At 40.9% G+C, this 17,361-nt stretch overlaps 1 protein-coding gene and 1 long non-coding RNA gene across 2 annotated transcripts in view; one reads left to right on the forward strand and one right to left on the reverse strand.

Moving 5' to 3' along the window:
* The window catches only part of PTAFR (platelet activating factor receptor), a 566,600-nt gene that overhangs the window by 215,413 nt on the left and 333,826 nt on the right, over positions 1 to 17,361 (reverse strand). The window lies entirely within an intron of this gene.
* The window catches only part of LOC127039155 (uncharacterized), a 37,676-nt gene continuing 20,658 nt past the window's right edge, over positions 344 to 17,361 (forward strand). The window contains exon 1 of the long non-coding RNA XR_007770900.1: positions 344 to 3,373. This is a non-coding gene — a long non-coding RNA (uncharacterized LOC127039155). The remainder of the gene's footprint in view (positions 3,374 to 17,361) is intronic.

Genomic DNA, 17,361 nt, shown 5'->3' on the forward strand with positions numbered 1-17,361 from the left:
TGTTGACTTCTACCTTTGACAATCCTGGAGGTCTTTTTGACTGTCAAGTCATGAAATTCGTTTTCTCGGTATCTTTTGGGCTGTGCTGTACCCCAGTGAACATTTGCTTTTCAAGAAAGAAAAACAAAAGGATTAAAACTTCTGTTACAAGGAAAAAATATCATTTCTGGACCTGCTGAATGTCCAAATTAACACTCTCCTTCAGATATGTTAATCAAACTACATTACAATACTCTAAACGCACAAATTGTTGGGGACATTAAACTTCAGTGGGCACGTGTTCCCTTTGCCTCTCGGTGCTGTTTGCTGTCTTTCATAACAGTTGTATTAGATCAGATCAGTGGGCACGTGTTCCCTTTGCCTCTCGGTGCTGTTTGCTGTCTTTCATAACAGTTGTATTAGATCAGAATGTAGAGACTATTCCTTCCCCCACATACCATTTTTTGTTTTTGTGAGTCTGGTAGACATTTGCATGGGTTTTATGGCTTCTGACCTGACCAAACTGGAGTGAGAAAATGTATACCTGCTTCTCAAAATGAGTTTTCCCTTTGTGTCCATGTACTAACTAAGGGTACAGATCCAATGAAAACATCAGTCATACAACAGTCCATAAAGCATTTTTTAACTTACATTCTAGTCACGGTATGCCAGTTTATTTAAAAAAACTGCCTTAAATCATTGGGCCAAATCCTATAGTCCTTATTCCTTACTCGAGCAGTGAAGTCAGTGAGAATATGGCCTAGGTAAGGGTTGCAAGTTTACGCTTATAGTGACTATCTGGCTTGTAATTCTATTAGTACAAGAAGCATACATCTTAACCTCTTCTATCAGAGTCTGGCTTTGTAGTAGTTAAAGTAATTGTCATGAAAAGATCTCTCTCTTTTTGGTAACCAAACAAAATCTCATAGACCCAAATATCATTTTCATTTTAGTAAATTATAAAGATAGGGGGAGGAAATCTGGTATAGATAAACTGGAGTCAAATTGAAGTACTGCCTTCCCTCCCCGGAAGGAACAGAACTTTTGTTTAATGCACATTTCAGACAGCTTAGAGACCCTTGACAAAGGGAAAGTGTCAAAATATTTGTTTATAGGGACAAAGGCTAAAGTTACTCTAATATAATCTGTTACAGAAAAGATCAGGGAACAGAAATAACATTAAAACAACGAGGAGTCCAGTGGCACCTTAAAGACTAACAGATTTATTTGGCCATAAGCTTTCAAAAGCTTATGGCCAAATAAATCTGTTAGTCTTTAAGATGCCACTGGACTCCTCATGGTTTTTGTGGATACAGACTAATATGGCTACCCCACTTGACAACATTACAACTGTTTGCCTAAACTACAAATCTGCATCTTTGGATACCTTTACACCAAAATACAAGTTATTCTAATGCCTTGATAGACACTGAAAGTCAAATGATCTATTTTACACAAATTTAAAATGAAATTCAGTTAATTTTGATACTTGCGAGACTTACAAGCTGCACTGATTTCTTTATGCAACTTGTGGGTGCTCAAATGCATCAGTTAAACCTTGCAAAAACTCTTTAAATAAAACCCTTCTTTTTAGAAGACACACTAAACTATGGGAAAGAATCAGTGGTATACATTGAAGTTAGAGAACGGCACCAAAAGATATCGCCATAAACATACCATAATAACAAAATGGAAGAGCATAGCATGTTCAGTGACAAACACTCAGGAAGAATTTTATACCACCTTTCCAGTACCATTTTGACAGAACCAAATAGTAAAGAAAATTTAAAAAAAAACAAAAAAAAAAAACTCTTGCACATCTGTGTCCTGACCTTTCCTTCTGTATAACTTGAAAAATCCTGCTATACATTATTTTCTATCTTGAAAGTGAGTTTCCCCTCACACACCCATGTTTAAATTCAATTGTGCAAGTGTCCTGCTGGGGTTGGTGGGGGAGCCATGAAATGGGATTCCTATCATTATTTGATCACTCATTTATAGCAGTTGCTTAAATGTCTGTATTGATATGAAGGTGTTTGACTTTAAAAAAAAAAAAAAATAGGTTGCCAGATTTCTAGTAATTTCAAAACTTTTTGAGCAAAAATGTTAAAGCGATTATGTTCTGGTAGACTTAATTTCACATTGAAAAGGTTAAATTCTTAACTTATTTTAACAATTCATTAAGGTTAGTCTGCATTTACAAAGGGCTAAATGTCTTTTCTAGTACTATAACTTATTCTAACAGGACTCAGTTTCATTAGTATATATTGATACAAGATGACAATCTTTCAATGAGCATACTGTTAAGAATTTTTTCAAAATTCTTAAATCCAAAAGAACTAGGAGATAGCCACACAAATGTGATTTTTGTATTTATAGACACCTGGTTATATTTTTGCCCCCTCTGCATTTGGACCCCATTATCTAAGCCCGTTTATTGTATTTTGAATAATAATAAAAAGGTAAACACTCTTGCTATAAGGCTAGTAATAAAACAAAGCAAAGTATCGCGAGGGAATGTTAGTTTAGTATAGAAGTAGTATTACACTAAGCACCCAATCCTGGAGTCCTAATGCAAACAAAACCTCGGTTCATTTCAACAGGAGTTTTGCTTGGTGAAGTACTACAAGATTGGGTTTTTACTGTTTTCCTATATGTAGGTCAAATCCTGAAAATTTCCTATCTGTAATCTTTTCTAACTCATTGACTTACATAGAACAATTTGTATGAGTAAGGCTACTTGAATTACTACAGCTTGCAAAATTGGGCTCTCAATCACTCAAATGAACTATTTGTGAGAGTGGCCAAGAGCCTTATAGAAAGAGTGCACTGGGTGATGCGTGTTTTCCTATTGCTCTAAAAAATGGGAGCTTCTGTTAACTTAAGACTTGTATGAAGCTGCTTTGTGTGTAATGAATTGGCTTGCTTAATCTGTCTGGACAAAGTCTAGAGTTACAAACTGGTATATTTTAATTTAGCATCTAAAATCTATTGCGTAGAAAAGAGTATCTCAATCTTTAAAATGAAAATCTTGATTGTAGTTTTTATTTATTTTTTTTTTTAAAGCAAAACTTTACATGGGCAAGGTATATCTGTCAAATAACTGAGTATCGGTCAGGAACCTGTGAAATTTAACGTAGTTGAGTCCCTCTGGAGAAATATTTTAACATCTTGTTTGGAGGTTACCAGAAGCTCTGAGTGACAAATCAGAATATATTGCATCATATTTTCTGATGTTATCCAGAAACCTGTAAGTGTCCCTTTCCTGTTTTAACTCCTTCCTTTTATTACCTGACTATCAGGGAAGCGTGGTTGAGGCTGCCCTGACCTGACATGTCATGATGTCGACTTGCTAGGTGGGGTTCGCAGGGGACATTAACCATTGGAATTGTCGGTAAGAGAACTTTCTTTCTAATTTTCTTCAGTAAGATGAAAGGGCTTTTGGGGGTGGAGGGAAGAACTAGGCTCTCGTGCCTGTATTATAAGCATTTGTCGAGAGCCATCATTTCAACGGAGAGTTTCCAAATGTAAAGGTAATGCTTGAAGTTAAATCATCATGTCCATATCTAAGAGGTAAGCGTGACTTGGCTTCTGCTGTTGAACTTCTTAGCTAAATGATCTTTGTTTTTTCTCTTCCAAATTATTTAGGATTGCGTAATATTTGAAAACCAACTATTCAATAGGTGTGTTAGAGACATAGGATGCTCTGGATTCTTCAAAAGTGTATCAAGAATTAAAACAAATTTATTTTGACTACATCAGGAACAAGCTAATGAAGCTTATGAAATGATTCTTCACCAGTCTCAGAAAGCTGATGAATTTTTCCCAATAGGCCTTTTAAAATCATAAAACCATAGTTTTAAGAGACCTTACTAAAACAGAGATGGCAATAGCATAGTGCATGTCCCTGTTGAACCTAGACACCTGAAAATGAGTTGAGGTCTCAACTAGACTGTCCTAAAACATTTAAGCACCTAGCGAAACCACCATGCAATCTAGAACAGATGGGCATTGTTGACGGAAAGCCTGCAGCTATACAGTGTTGTGACAAAGTTGAGGTATGTTGGCAAAACTTTGAGGAAACGAGTTAAATAGAATGTGCTACACGTCAAGATTGAAGCTCATTGACAAGATTGAGGTAGGAATCCTGTACAATACCTGCTAGTACTGTGCTTGGCTTGTGCAATATCTGCTTCCCCACATAACATAAGAATGGGCATACTGGGTCAGACCTGTGGTCCATCTAGCCCAGGGTCGTGTCTTCTGACAATGGCTAATGCCAGATGCTTCAAAGGGAATGTACGGAAGAGGGCAATTGAGTGATTCATCACTTGTCATCCATTCCCAGCATCTGTCAGTCAAAGGCTGAGACACCCATATATCCCTGACCATCTTGGTTAATAGCCATTGGTGGATCTATCCTTCATGAACTTATCTAATTCTTTTTTTTTTTTTTTTAAATACAGTTACAGTTTTGGCCTTCAGCATCCTCTGGCAACAAGTTTCACAAGTTGACTGTGCATTTTGTAAAGTGCTTCCTTTTGTTTGTTTTAAACTTCCTGATCCCATGACTGCTTAGTTTGCTTAAGAGCTTTTCGTGAGGGCCCTTGTCAAAGGCTTTCAGAAAGTCCGTGTATGAGAGATTCATTGGATCACCCTTGTGCACCTTTGTTGCCACCCTCAAAGAATTCTAATAGATTGGTGAGCCATGATTTCCCTTTACAAAAGCTGTGTGGATTCTTCCCCAATGAACTGTGTTCGTCTTTGTGTCTGATCATTCTATTCTTTACTACTGGTTCAACCAATTTGCTTAGTACTGAAATTAGGCTTACTGGCCTGTAAGTGCCAAGAGTGCCTCTGGAGACTTTTTTTTTTTTAATCAGCTTTAATTAGCTATCCTCCAGTCATCTAGTACAGAAACTGATTTAAGTGATAAGTAACATACCCCTGTTAGTGGTTCTGTAGTTTCATGTGTGAGTTCCTTCAGAATGTTTGGATGAATACTGTCTGGTGGTCCTGGTGACTTTAATACTGTTTAATTTATCAGTTTGTTCTAAAACTTCCTCTATTGACAATTCAGTCAGGCACATTTAAGAACATAAAAATGGCCATATTGTGTTCGATCAAAGGTCCATCTAGTTCAGTATCCTGTCGTCTGACAGAGGCCAATGCCAGGTGCTCCAGAGGAAATGAAGAGAACAGGTAATCACCAAGTGATACACTCCCTGTCACCAGTTCCTGGTTTCTGGCAAACAGAGGTTAGGGACACCATCCCTGCTTATCCTGTCTAATAGCCATTGATGGACTTATCCTCCATGAATTTATCTAGGTCTTTTTTGATCCCTGTTATAGTCATGGCCTTCACAACATCCATTGGCAAAAGAGTTCTACAGGTTGCCTGCGTTGTGTGAAGAAATACTTTTGTTTGTTTTAAACTTGCTGCCAGAAGGGACCACTGTGATCATCTACTCTGACCTCCTGCACTTAGCAGGCCACAAAGCCTCATGCACCCACTCCTGTAATAGACCTGTTACCTCTGGCTGAATTACTGAAGTTCTCAAACCAAGATTTAAAGACTTCAGGTTACAGGAATCCATCACTTACTCTAATTTAAACCAGCAAGTGACCTGCAGAGAGAGGTGAAAAATCTACAGGCGCTCTGCCAATCTGACCTGGGGGAAAATTCCTTCTCAACGCCAAATATGATAATCATTTAGACCCTGAGCTTGTTGGCAAGACCCACCAGTCAGACACCTGGAAAAGAGTTCTCTCTGTAGTAACTCAACTGTTTGTGACAGATCCCCAGGATACAAGCTGGACTTGTGGGACCACTGTACTCTCTTGACTCTCCAGCCTGGGCGCTCTCTCATGACGTTTTGCTAGTGTCAAGCAGCAGACTCATCCAGGTGCTTTGATCACTCAGTCAATAACATGCTGCAGGGACACACCCAGCTAAGTTGTATGAATGCTCTCTAAGCCACTTATGAACCCCACACAGGAAAACACAAGCAAATACCCCATGTTGCACCCCAGTAATATGCCATCTTACACTGCAAAAGACCTGCTATTGAACAATATAAAGTAATTAATTCGCTCACTGCTTTATCAAAAGATAGTGGACCTGCACCAGCCTTTGTCATCTGAGCAGATTCCCCAAGCACTTTAGACAAAGTCATTGGTAAAGATAAACCATTAAAATAAGTTTAACTACAGAGATAGATTTTTCAGTAATTTATGAGTGTTATGCATAGAGGTCATAGTTTGTTACATAAGAAATAAAAGGTAAAATTGCAGTCTATATTCTGAACGATATCAGACCAAGCAAGACTGAATCACCCTGCTAGATGTTGCAGGCAGAATTCTATTCACAGTTCATACTAACTAGAAAGCATTCTAGCTAGGACCATCCCTTCTCAGTTCACTGATGCTTCCTTTTCCAAAAGTTCATGTTTCCAAGTGTTGAGATGGAGATGGATAGAGGTGGACTCATGATGCCAGTGTCCCTTATTTTATACTCTCTATGTGCTTGGAAAAATAACTAGCTCAAACATAGAGTCAAGCACCAGGCGTTTGGGTGTGCCTTGCTGAGTCAGAGAGTTAAGCAATCCCTACCTATTGTGTGGAGCTTGAGCAATTCTCTCTTGTTGAATTGTAAATCTGTTTACTATTCCCTACCTGCCAGTGGCTGGTGAGGGTCTCTTAACAGCTGTCTAGATGTGGGCCACCTCTCTTGTTGCCCCTGTGGGAGCTAGCTATGGGCATCTCCCAGACTCACAACTTATTTGATTAACAGCCATATAGCAAAATCTCATAACTCCATATACAATGATGATATACGTATATTGACAGAACAAAGAGTTTCAGCAATCATGACTTTTCATATGATTACCTTGCAAAGCATTCTTTGTACAAAATATAACCATATAACAGGGGTACAGGGTGCTATTTCGAGGTATATTATGTCACACCCTCCCCATCTAGTGCCCCATCTCTGGCTGTTAGGGATATTTGCCTGTAGCAGGTATAGATGGGCCACATATAATTATAGGCAGTCTCATCATACCATCCTCTCCATAAATTTATCCAGCTGGATCTTGAAGTCAGGTTTTTTGCCACCCACTGCTTCCCTTGGAAGGCTGTTCTAGAACTGCACTCCTCTGATGGTTTGAAACCTTCATCTAATTGAAAGCCTAAACTTGTTGATGGCTGGTTTGTATCAGTTTGTTCTTATGTCAACATGGGTGCTTAATTGAAATAACTCCTCTCCCTCCCTGGTGTCTATCCCGCTCATTGTTTAGAGAAAACAATCGTATCTCTCATCAGTTTTCATTTGGTTAAGCTAAGCTTGCGAAGCTCTTTGAGTCTCCCCACATAAGGTAGGTTTTCAATTCCTCTGATCGTCCTACTATCACTTCTCTGAACCTGTTCCACTTTTTTCATCTTTCTTAAACATGGGCGATGAGGAATGCACACAGTATTTTAGATGAGGTCTCACCATGTCATGTATAATGGTACTAAGGCTTTCCTGATCGCATTAGCCGTTTTCACAGCCACATGAAGTTAGCAGCTCCTAGTCATCCTGTGATTAACCAATACACCCAGGTCTTTCTCCTCCCCTGTCTCTTCCAACTAATAAGTACTCTTATTTTGGTCCTCTTACTGTTTTTAATTTGGGGTATACAATTAATTTGCACCTCTAATGGTGGGTTTAATATTTCCATGCAGCTTGCAGGCATTTCACTCTTGTGACTGTTCCTTTTAACATCTATTTAACTAGCTTCAGTTTTGTGTAGTTTCCCTTTAAGTTAAATGCTACTGTGGTCAGCTTCTTCAGTATTTTTCCCCCCAACAACGATGTTATGTTTAATTACTGAGCAGTTCAGCTATATTCACCTCTTGGACTAGACCCAGTGCTCCACCTAGACCTGAATCAAAAATTGCCTCTTTCTTTGTGGGTTCTAGGACAAGCTTCTACAAGAACCAGTTATTTATGGTATAAGAAACTTTCAGTCTGCATCCTGTCATGTAGTGACATGTACACAAATATGGGGATATTTGAAATCTACCATTACTGAGTTTTCTGTTTTTATAGCCTCTGTCATCTTCCTGAGCATTTCACCATCACCATCCTGGTCAGGTGGTCAGTATTCATACTGCTATACTCTTCCTAGTCAAGCATGGAATTTCTTATATAGAGAGATTCTGTTATAGTTTGATTTTTACTATATTTGACTCTACTTTCACGTATACTGGTAGGTGGTTGGCACTACTCCCATTGTTGCTGTATAATTTGTACCTGGTATTAGCATCCCATTGATTGTCATCATTCCACCAAGTGTCTGTGATACCTACTATCTCCATATGCTCATTTAATATCTGGCACGCGAGTTCATCCATCTTAGTATTTAGACTTCTAGCATTTGTATACATGCAGTTACAAAATTGCTCAATATTTGTCTCCCTTAGTGTGATGTAATTGAATGGGGCTTTTTTTCATTTGACTGTTTCTGTTCAGTTTGTACCTCTACTTTATTAACTTCTATCCTCTCCTCCTTACTAGGATATAGAGAATCCCTGTTAATATATCCTCCTCTATTGGATGTCTCTGTCCGAACCATGTGCTCTTCTGCACCTTTCCCCTAGCCTTTTTAAAAAACCCTCTTATGACCTTTTTAATTTTGAAGGCCAGTAATCTGGTTCTGTTTTGGTTTAGGTGGAACCCATCCTCCTTGTATAAGTTTCTACTTTACCTAAGGTTCCCCAGTTCCTATTAAACTTATCCCTTTTCCCAATACTATCATCTCCTACATGGATTGAGCCCCTGCAATTCTGCCTGTCTTTCTCACTGTGCCTGTGGAACTGGAAGCATTTCAGAGAATGCCACCATGGAGGTCCTGGACTTTAATCTCTTATCTTGCAGCCTAAAATTGGCCTCCAGGACATCTCTCCCCTACCTTTTTTCTTCTGTCCATTGGTACCTACGTTTGCCATGGCCACCAGCTCGTCCTCAGCACTGCACATACATCTGTCTCTAGATGTTTTGAGAGATCCGCAACCTACGCATCTGGCGGGCAATTCACCATGCAGTTCTCCCAGTCAACACAAACCCAACTATCTGTATTTCTAATGATTAAATCCCCTGTTACTATTACCTGTCTCTTCCTAATAAATGAGATTCCCTCCACAGGATAGGTATCCTCAGCATGGGAGGATACCAAAACATCATCTGGAAGGAGGTCCCAACCATGGGATCATTTCCCTCCACTCCAGTTTGATGATCTTCTACCCTGAGACTTCCATCCATAGCAGCCCAGAGGCTGTCAGGCTGGGGGTGGAGCTCCTCCCCTGTGTCCGTGAACGTTTCCTTTGTGTACCTCTCTGACTCCTTTTGCTCTTCCAGTTCAGCCACTTTGGTCTCCAGAGCCTGTACCTTGTCTCTGAGGGCCATGAGCTCCTTGCACCTAATGCCTTTGTTTTTACTCCTGTAGCTTTTTTTTGTGTGTTTTTTGGTTGGTGTTTATTGACCTGAGTGTGGGGAACATTAGGTGTCCCTGGTTGTCTTGCTCCTTCTCTAAACTCCCTTGCACAACTGCCCTGTTTGGTCACTTAGGAGCTGGCTTTTTAAACCTCTGTTTTCTCACCGAGTAACCCCGCCCCTGATTAACAGTTAATGGATACTAAATGGATTAGGGCTCAGTCTCATTAAGACACTCTCAGCTTTGTCTCCAAGCTGCTAAGCTCAGCACATAACCTCCCAAACCGACCACACTGTATCCTACACTCAAGTAGCGAGCACACAACATACAGATAATAAACTCACCTTATCTTGGCCTCTTAACTTCTCTTAAAGTTGTATGAGTTTAGAGATTAATAGTTCTAATAGCCTACAGCAGCAATTTTAGAATTTGATCATAATAAATTTTTGAAGTTTATCCCTCCCCCCAGTTGGCACAGCTCAGTGGTTTGAGCATTGGCCTGCTAAACCCAGGATTGTGAGTTCAGTCCTTGAGGGAGCCGCTTAGGAATCTGGCACAAAAATCAGTACTTGGTCCTGCTAGTGAAGGCAGGAGGCTGGACTCAATGACCTTTCAAGGTCCCTTCCAGTTCTAGGAGATAGAATATCTCCAATTATTAAATTTTTAAATTAAATTTTTACAACGACTACAATAAAACAATGTCAAAACCCACAGCTGGTGGCTGATTGTATTCCTTGGAGCTACAGTTTTGAAGCAGTACTCCAAACTCCAAGTGCAAACAGAGGTCTGGTCTACACTGTGGGGCAGTCGATCTAAGTTGCACAACTTCCGCTCTGTGAATAACATAGCTAAAGTCGACATACTTAGGTCTACTTACCGTGGTGTTTTCACTGCAGTAAGTCAACGGCTGACACTGTCATTTAGGGGGAGGGATAGCTCAGTGGTTTGAGCATTGGCCTGCTAAATCCAGGGTTGTGAGTTCAAGCCTTGAGGGGGCCATTTTGGGATTGGTCCTGCTTTGAGCAAGGGGTTGGACTAGATGATCTCCTGAGGTCCCTTCCAACCCTAATATTCTATGATGCTCTCCCGTGCGCCTCTTGCCATGGTGGAGTACTGGAGTAGATGGGAGAGCGCTTGGCGATCTGATTTATCGCAATAAATCAACCCCTGCTGGAAAAGAGAAGACTGAGAGGGGACATGATAGCAGTTTTCAGGTATCTAAAAGGGTGTCATCAGGAGGAGGGAGAAAACTTGTTCACCTTAGCCTCTAAGGATAGAACAAGAAGCAATGGGCTTACACTGCAGCAAGGGAGATTTAGGTTGGACATTAGGAAAAAGTTCCTAACTGTCAGGGTAGTTAAACACTGGAATAAATTGCCTAGAGAGATTGTAGAATCTCCATCTCTGGAGATATTTAAGAGTAGGTTAGATAAATGTCTATCAGGGATGGTCTAGACAGTATTTGATCCTGCCATGAGGGCAGGGGACTGGACTTGATGACCTCTTGAGGTCCCTTCCAGTCCTAGAGTCTAGGAATCCATGAATTCCTGCCCATCGATCCCGTGGGTAATGTAGACAAGCACATAGACTGGAGATGTCACTTTACAAGCAGTTACTAGCATGTTTATATTTCAGCATGGTTGTTTGCATCATGATTGGTGCTGTTTTGATGATCATCATCATCGTGGTCCCGTTTGGCCTTGGAATCTGAATCACTTTACTAAAATACTTTTAACAAGCTTAAAAAAAGTAAATCCTTACAGTTGTGTTTTAACACTGGCATTCCAAATAGGCTGTGTAGAGCTGGGAATAAAAGATAATGGGACCTGTTAAATGTAATCTTGTAGGACAATCATTTGACGACAAAGCAAGTGAAAGGATCATGTGTAATTACAGGAACAGTTAAAATGGTGGGTTAGTAGCTCCCCTACCTGACACGCAGAGGATGTAGTTACAGCAAGCTACAATGGAAATAACTACAGGAGCCACACAAGTCTTCTGAGAAATAATACCAGCAGTCTCCATGTCAGTGAGTGCATTCTGAGTTAATACTGTAGCTCATAACAGAATATTGGTATAGAAACATGGGACTGGAAGGGACCTCGAGAGGTCATCTAATCCAGTCCCTTGCGCTCATGGCAGGGCTAAGTATTATCTCTAGACCATCCCTGACAGGTATTTGTCTAGCCTGCTCTTAAAAATCTCCAATGATGGAGATTCCACAATCTCCCTGGGCAATTTATTACAGTTCTTAACCACCCTGGCGGGAAGTTTTTTCCTAATGTCCAACCTAAACACCCTTGCTGCAACAATTTAAGCCCGTTGCTGCCTGTCCTATCCTCAGAGGTTAATTACATTTAAAAAAATTTTTTTAAAAACATTAAGGCTGCACAGTCAAAACACTCAAGTTTGAAAATGCCCAAATTCTGTGCAATTTTAATTTGCCCCCATAGTAGTTTTTCATTACATAATCACATACTATCTCTTCCATAGGACTCCTGCTGGTTACTCCGTACTTTTCATGCTCTTCTTTCTATGTCTGGCTCTAGGCCTTATTTACTTCACACCACCCAAACTCCCTGCACTAAAATAAAATACAAAGTCATTAACTTTTCATGAATGTTTCTATGGTGCTAACTGTAGTATAAGTGCTGCACATGTTTTAATTAATTAATCTTCACAACAGCCTTGTGAAACTGGTGGTCATATTCCCATTTTACAGATGGGGAACTGAGGCATAGGTATTAGTCAACGTTGTCAAATGTCCACTAATTTTTAATGGCAAACTTGAGATATCTAAGGCCTAATTCTTTTCAGAATAGTTGGCATTTTTCTAGTGCTTCATATGCTCAAAGCACAGATCCTGTTGACTTTAGTTGTAGTTGTGAATGCTTGGCACTTCTGCAAATCTGGGCCTAGGCATTTCACGTTGGGAACGTGTGTTTAACAGCCATTTGTGAAAAGTTTGGTTTAAGTTACACACTGGGGATTTATACAGAACTCTCTGGCAGAGACAGGGTAAAATCCAGTTCCCCAAGGCAGCATTCAACACCATATGCTATCCTTTTATTCCCATTATCTACTGCTTTGTTTGCTGTGCACCTTCCAGCTTCTGTGACAAGTGAGGAAGGAGTCCTGCAGATTACCCTAATTCGTTTCCATAGCAGAAGCCACACCATAGACTGGATAAGGCAGGAGTCCTGTGGCAAAAAGTGTTTTATCATGTAATTCAAAACTTACCATGGGCATTCTAACTTGAGTGCTTGATTTTGCAACCATAACATTCTTTTAATGTAGCTCTTTGGATGCAATTTCCTTCTTTTTAAAGAAGCAGACTGGGGAAAAATAACACATTCCATCACATGGAACCATATTGACTCCCAATTTGGGTCAATAGCAGGATTTGGAAATTCAGATCAACAGCATAGACATCTACTGCTTGAGCTAATGGGGTAACTAGTAGCATTAGTAGTCAGTTACTGTCTGTGAATCTGAATAGGATGAGACCCCACATTTCTGCCAGTAGAGACTTGGGACTTGTCAGTTCAATTCCAGGTTCTGGAAAGGAGTGTGTTCTAGTGCTATTCTGTCCTTGTACCTCCTCACCAGCTTCTATCCCTTTTCCCATTTCTCCTCTCTCTTCGTTCTAGTTAGTGTTTCCTCCTTACATAAAAATGGCCGTAGTGGGTCAGACCAAAGGTCCATCTAGTCCAGTATAGTGTCTTCCAACAATGGTCAATGCCAGGTGCCCCAGAGGGAAAGAACAGAACAGATAATCATCAAGTGATCCATTCCTTGTCGCCTATTTCCAGTTTCTCGCAAACAGAGGCTAGGGACACCATCCCTGGCCATCCTGGCTAATAGCCATTGGGGAAGAAAGGTGTATCTCCAATTATTTCTCTATCTCCTAGAACTGGAAGGGACCTCGAAACTTTTTTTTTCACCTCCTACCCTGGGTGGAGGTGGAGGGGTAAAGGAGGCACATTAATTTGCTCTCCAGCTCTCTCTGCAAGGCTCTGCATACACCTTGTCCATAATACCGGGGTGCCTGTAGGGGATGGGGGGGTGCATTGTCTCCTTGCTCTTAGTTCTGTACCCAGCAACCAGGAGGCACAATTGCAGGCAAAATTCTGCTCAGCCCTGCAGCTCTCAGGTTGGAGTGATCTCAGTGCAGACAATCTTTGGAAAATTTGGCAGCCAAACTCAAATCTCTACTGAGCATATGGGATATAAGCCCCCAATAAATAAATCTTGGCCAAATCTAGGGAAATTTTCATGGGGTCGGCAAAAGGCACAATCCTGACAGCAGTGCAACCCTTCTGCCACATCAAATCCTTGCTCCAAATCATGGAGGCGCTACAGTATCTCAGTGAAACTGTTGCAAACTTTAAGTATAGGGAAGACATTTCCCCATTATTGCATTCTCATATAGTTTAACTATTTTAGCTGGATTGTTCCCAAAATATTTAGCCTTGGATGGAGAAGTTCTACTGTTCGGGCTTTATTTTGGCAAAGTTTTTATAAGCAACTGAAACTGGGTCTATGAAAAAGGTCTATGAAAAGTGATAGGCAACCTTAACTAAAGGCAGTACTACCAGGTCTGCCTTTCATTTACTAGACACAGGTTTCTTAACTTCAGCTCCTTAACTAAGCCAATAAAACCTTCAGCTGAACATATAAACTTCCTTTCCCATGAGACGATTGTTGCATGCTAGTAGATCCACTGTAACCTCAGTGCACTCATTCAAGACTGTTGCTCTTCTCTCTTGACACCAACCAGTCAGAGGAAAGGAACTCCTCTAACATCATAATGTTTCTTTTCCACCCATCTCTCCTTTGTTGCCTTCACATCCAGTTGCATTGATGGTCAGGGTCTTGTGTTTTTATAAAAATGCATTTCTCTCAGCAGAATAAAGGCTTTATGTAAAACTGGGAGACTTTTTTTTCAGTTGACAGGAGTAAGACTAGTTTCTCATATTCAAATTGCTTTCAGCCTGGAGGGTATTGAGAAGTTTCTTGATGACCCCATCACCTGAAAAGTTCCATGGGAGAGAGATCAAAAGGAAGTAAAAGATCCAGTTCTTCCCCTAGAATAGTTGCTACAACCAGAGAAGTTAAACGCATAGTCTCTAGCAGCCCCCCATCACAAAGCAGAGGCCTTTATTTCCTGCTTAATTGTCAAGCACTTTTCTTTTTCTCCCCGCAATAGCCCAAACTTATGTGAGGCCCTCTCATTGGGCCTCCACAGCAGTTCTTTGTTACATACAGCTCTTTCAGGACCTGACTTCCTTCCACTTATCTGAGTGGAAGGCTGCAATGGAGGCTAGCTTTCTCTCCCACTCAAAGGGTTGGGAGGCACTAGCTTACTTGCAAACTTGCATCAGTGAAAATTAGAGAGTTATGTTTAAAATTTAGTTAAACCACTGCAAACACCAGTGTGGATGTTCTTAAATGGGTTTTAAGTACCTTGTATCAGCTGAGTGTAATGTGGTAAGGAATCAATATTAGCAAGGGTTAAATGAATTTAAGACCTACATAGGGGTTTTATACCAGTCTAAATTGTTTTTAAACATGTTTTAATGAAACATTAAGTTGCTCCTATTTAGAAAAGGCCTTGATGTCTCCAGGAGAGTCAAACTTCCAAGTGAGTATCAGACCATACATGGATTGTTCCTTAAGACTGATTTCTTAGTAACACCTGCATCAATTCCCTTGGGAGGGCATGAGACATACTCTTATGACTCATTTGAAAAGAAAACAGGAACTTTAAAAGGAGCTCGTGGCAATAGCCAGAGGGCTAACAGTAATACTCTTGTAATATATTTCCTCTGGCAGGTCTCACATCCTTGATAATGGTCGGTGTATATTTTCTCTATTCTAGAAATGGGGAAATAGACAAAACTTTTTTTTAGTGTCGCCCAATATGCTGTGGACCATTATCACCTTGACATAGAATCTGGGTTTTCATAACTCCCCATACTCTGCTCTGCTCTGACTCATTTACAAGTATCAGAGGGGTAGCCGTGTTAGTCTGGATCTGTAAGTCTATAAGGTGCCACAGGACTCTTTGCTGCTTTAACTCATGTACAGCCTTCTATACTGGATAATTCAATATAGAAGACATCATACTAGGAAACAGGAAGTACAGATAATATGTAGGGTTTTAATTAGGGCTGTCAAGCAATTTAAAAAAAATAAATCGTGAGATTAAAAAAATCGCAATTTTAATCACACTGTTAAATAGAAATATTTTTGGATGTTTTCTCTATTTTCAAATATAGTCTGAGGGCTTCAGCGTCCCTTGCGATGCAGGGCTCAGGGCTTCAGCCCTGTGCCCTGAGAGGGGCTGAAGGCTGGCTCGGGGCTCCAGCTAACCCCCCAGAGTGCCTGGCTCTTCAGCTCACCTGCTGCCCCCAGAGCTGCTGGCTGGGGCTTCAGCCCCCTCACTGCTGATGCCTCCCTCCCCGCTCAGAGGTCTGCAATCAATGTGTTTAAAAAAAATTAATACATTAATTTTGCTTTCAGTTAATCACAGGCATTAACTGTAATTGACACCCCCTTTCTCACACTTTTATAAGCTCACCAATGAGTATTTGGGAGAAGTTTGAACGAAGCGGGTATGTGGCTTGTTGGGCTGGGATATGGACAGAACAAGAAGTAATGGTCTCAGGTTGCAGTGGGAGAGGTTGAGGTTGGATATTAGGAAAAACTTTTTCACTGGCAGGGTGGTGAAGCACTGGAAGCGGTTACCTAGGGAGGTGGTAGAATCTCCTTCCTTAGAGGTTTTTAAGATCAGGCTTGACAAAGCCCTGGCTGGGATGATTTAGTTGGGGATTGGTCCTACTTTGAGCAGGGGTTTGGACTAGATGATCTCCTGAGGTCCCTTTCAATCCTGATATTCTGTGGTTCTCTGGCGGCCCATTGCATACCAAGGGGCAGTATAGAAAAATACAGAGGTATTGTAGCTGGGAAGAATAAGCTATAAATGGGGCACCTGTTACTTGGGGACGGTTTAGAACAGCCCCTTGAAATAGTTCTTATTCATCATATCTGTCTCTTGTGACGGTCACTCCATCTGCAAAAGTCTGGATCCAGGTCAGGTTCTTCTGTTAAACAGACACCAGAGGACCCTCTCCCATCCATCAGCATCACATTGAGAAGAGAACCTATCTATGAAACTTGGGCCACATTCCCCTTGGAGAAGTAGGAACTAGCACTCATGGGGAGGTGCAGAATTTAGAGTTCTCAGTTACCACAAAATTCATAAGTTTTTCTGTAGTGTCAGAGGATCCCCAAAGAGACAGTCCTAACCAGAATAACCATCCGCTCTCCAGAAAAACTTGGGTGGTCTTATTTTTTAGTAACGAAGATCCTCTCAACAGAGAGTGATTAAGTTGCTGTAATAGGCATCACTTCCATGTGGAGCTAGTGATGTGGACATCTGTTGATGTCAGTGACCCCAGAGACTCTGAATTTGAGGACATTCCTATTTACCCAGGCACATCATCCGTAAGTTAGTACAGGGGCCCAGGCTTTTCTGTTCATGCTATTAGAATACTGCTAACTGTCCCAAAGATAGTTTGCAGAGCTTGCAGCTGTTCTGAGAGAGCACATTTAGTGTCCGGGAACAGCTCTCCCACCTGTCCAACCCGTGGCTGAGAGACTGGAGCAGCTTGCTGCACTTGTGGATGAGGAAGCCAGAGGGCAGTCAGCCTATTTGAGCCACTCTGGGAGATCCTTCGGACATAAGCCTGTCTCAGTTGTGGAGCACATAGCTGATGGAAAATGCAGCTGCTCTGAACAATATGCTCTTGCTTAAGGTGCTCCCTGAGTCTTCCTGCAGGCAAAATAAGTGACTTGTGAACCCCTTCCTGAAAATCCCATTTCCTTGTTTTCCACAAGGAAA

The sequence above is a fragment of the Gopherus flavomarginatus genome, chromosome 22 (genome assembly GCF_025201925.1).
Source record: "Gopherus flavomarginatus isolate rGopFla2 chromosome 22, rGopFla2.mat.asm, whole genome shotgun sequence".
Lineage (NCBI taxonomy): Eukaryota > Metazoa > Chordata > Testudines > Testudinidae > Gopherus > Gopherus flavomarginatus.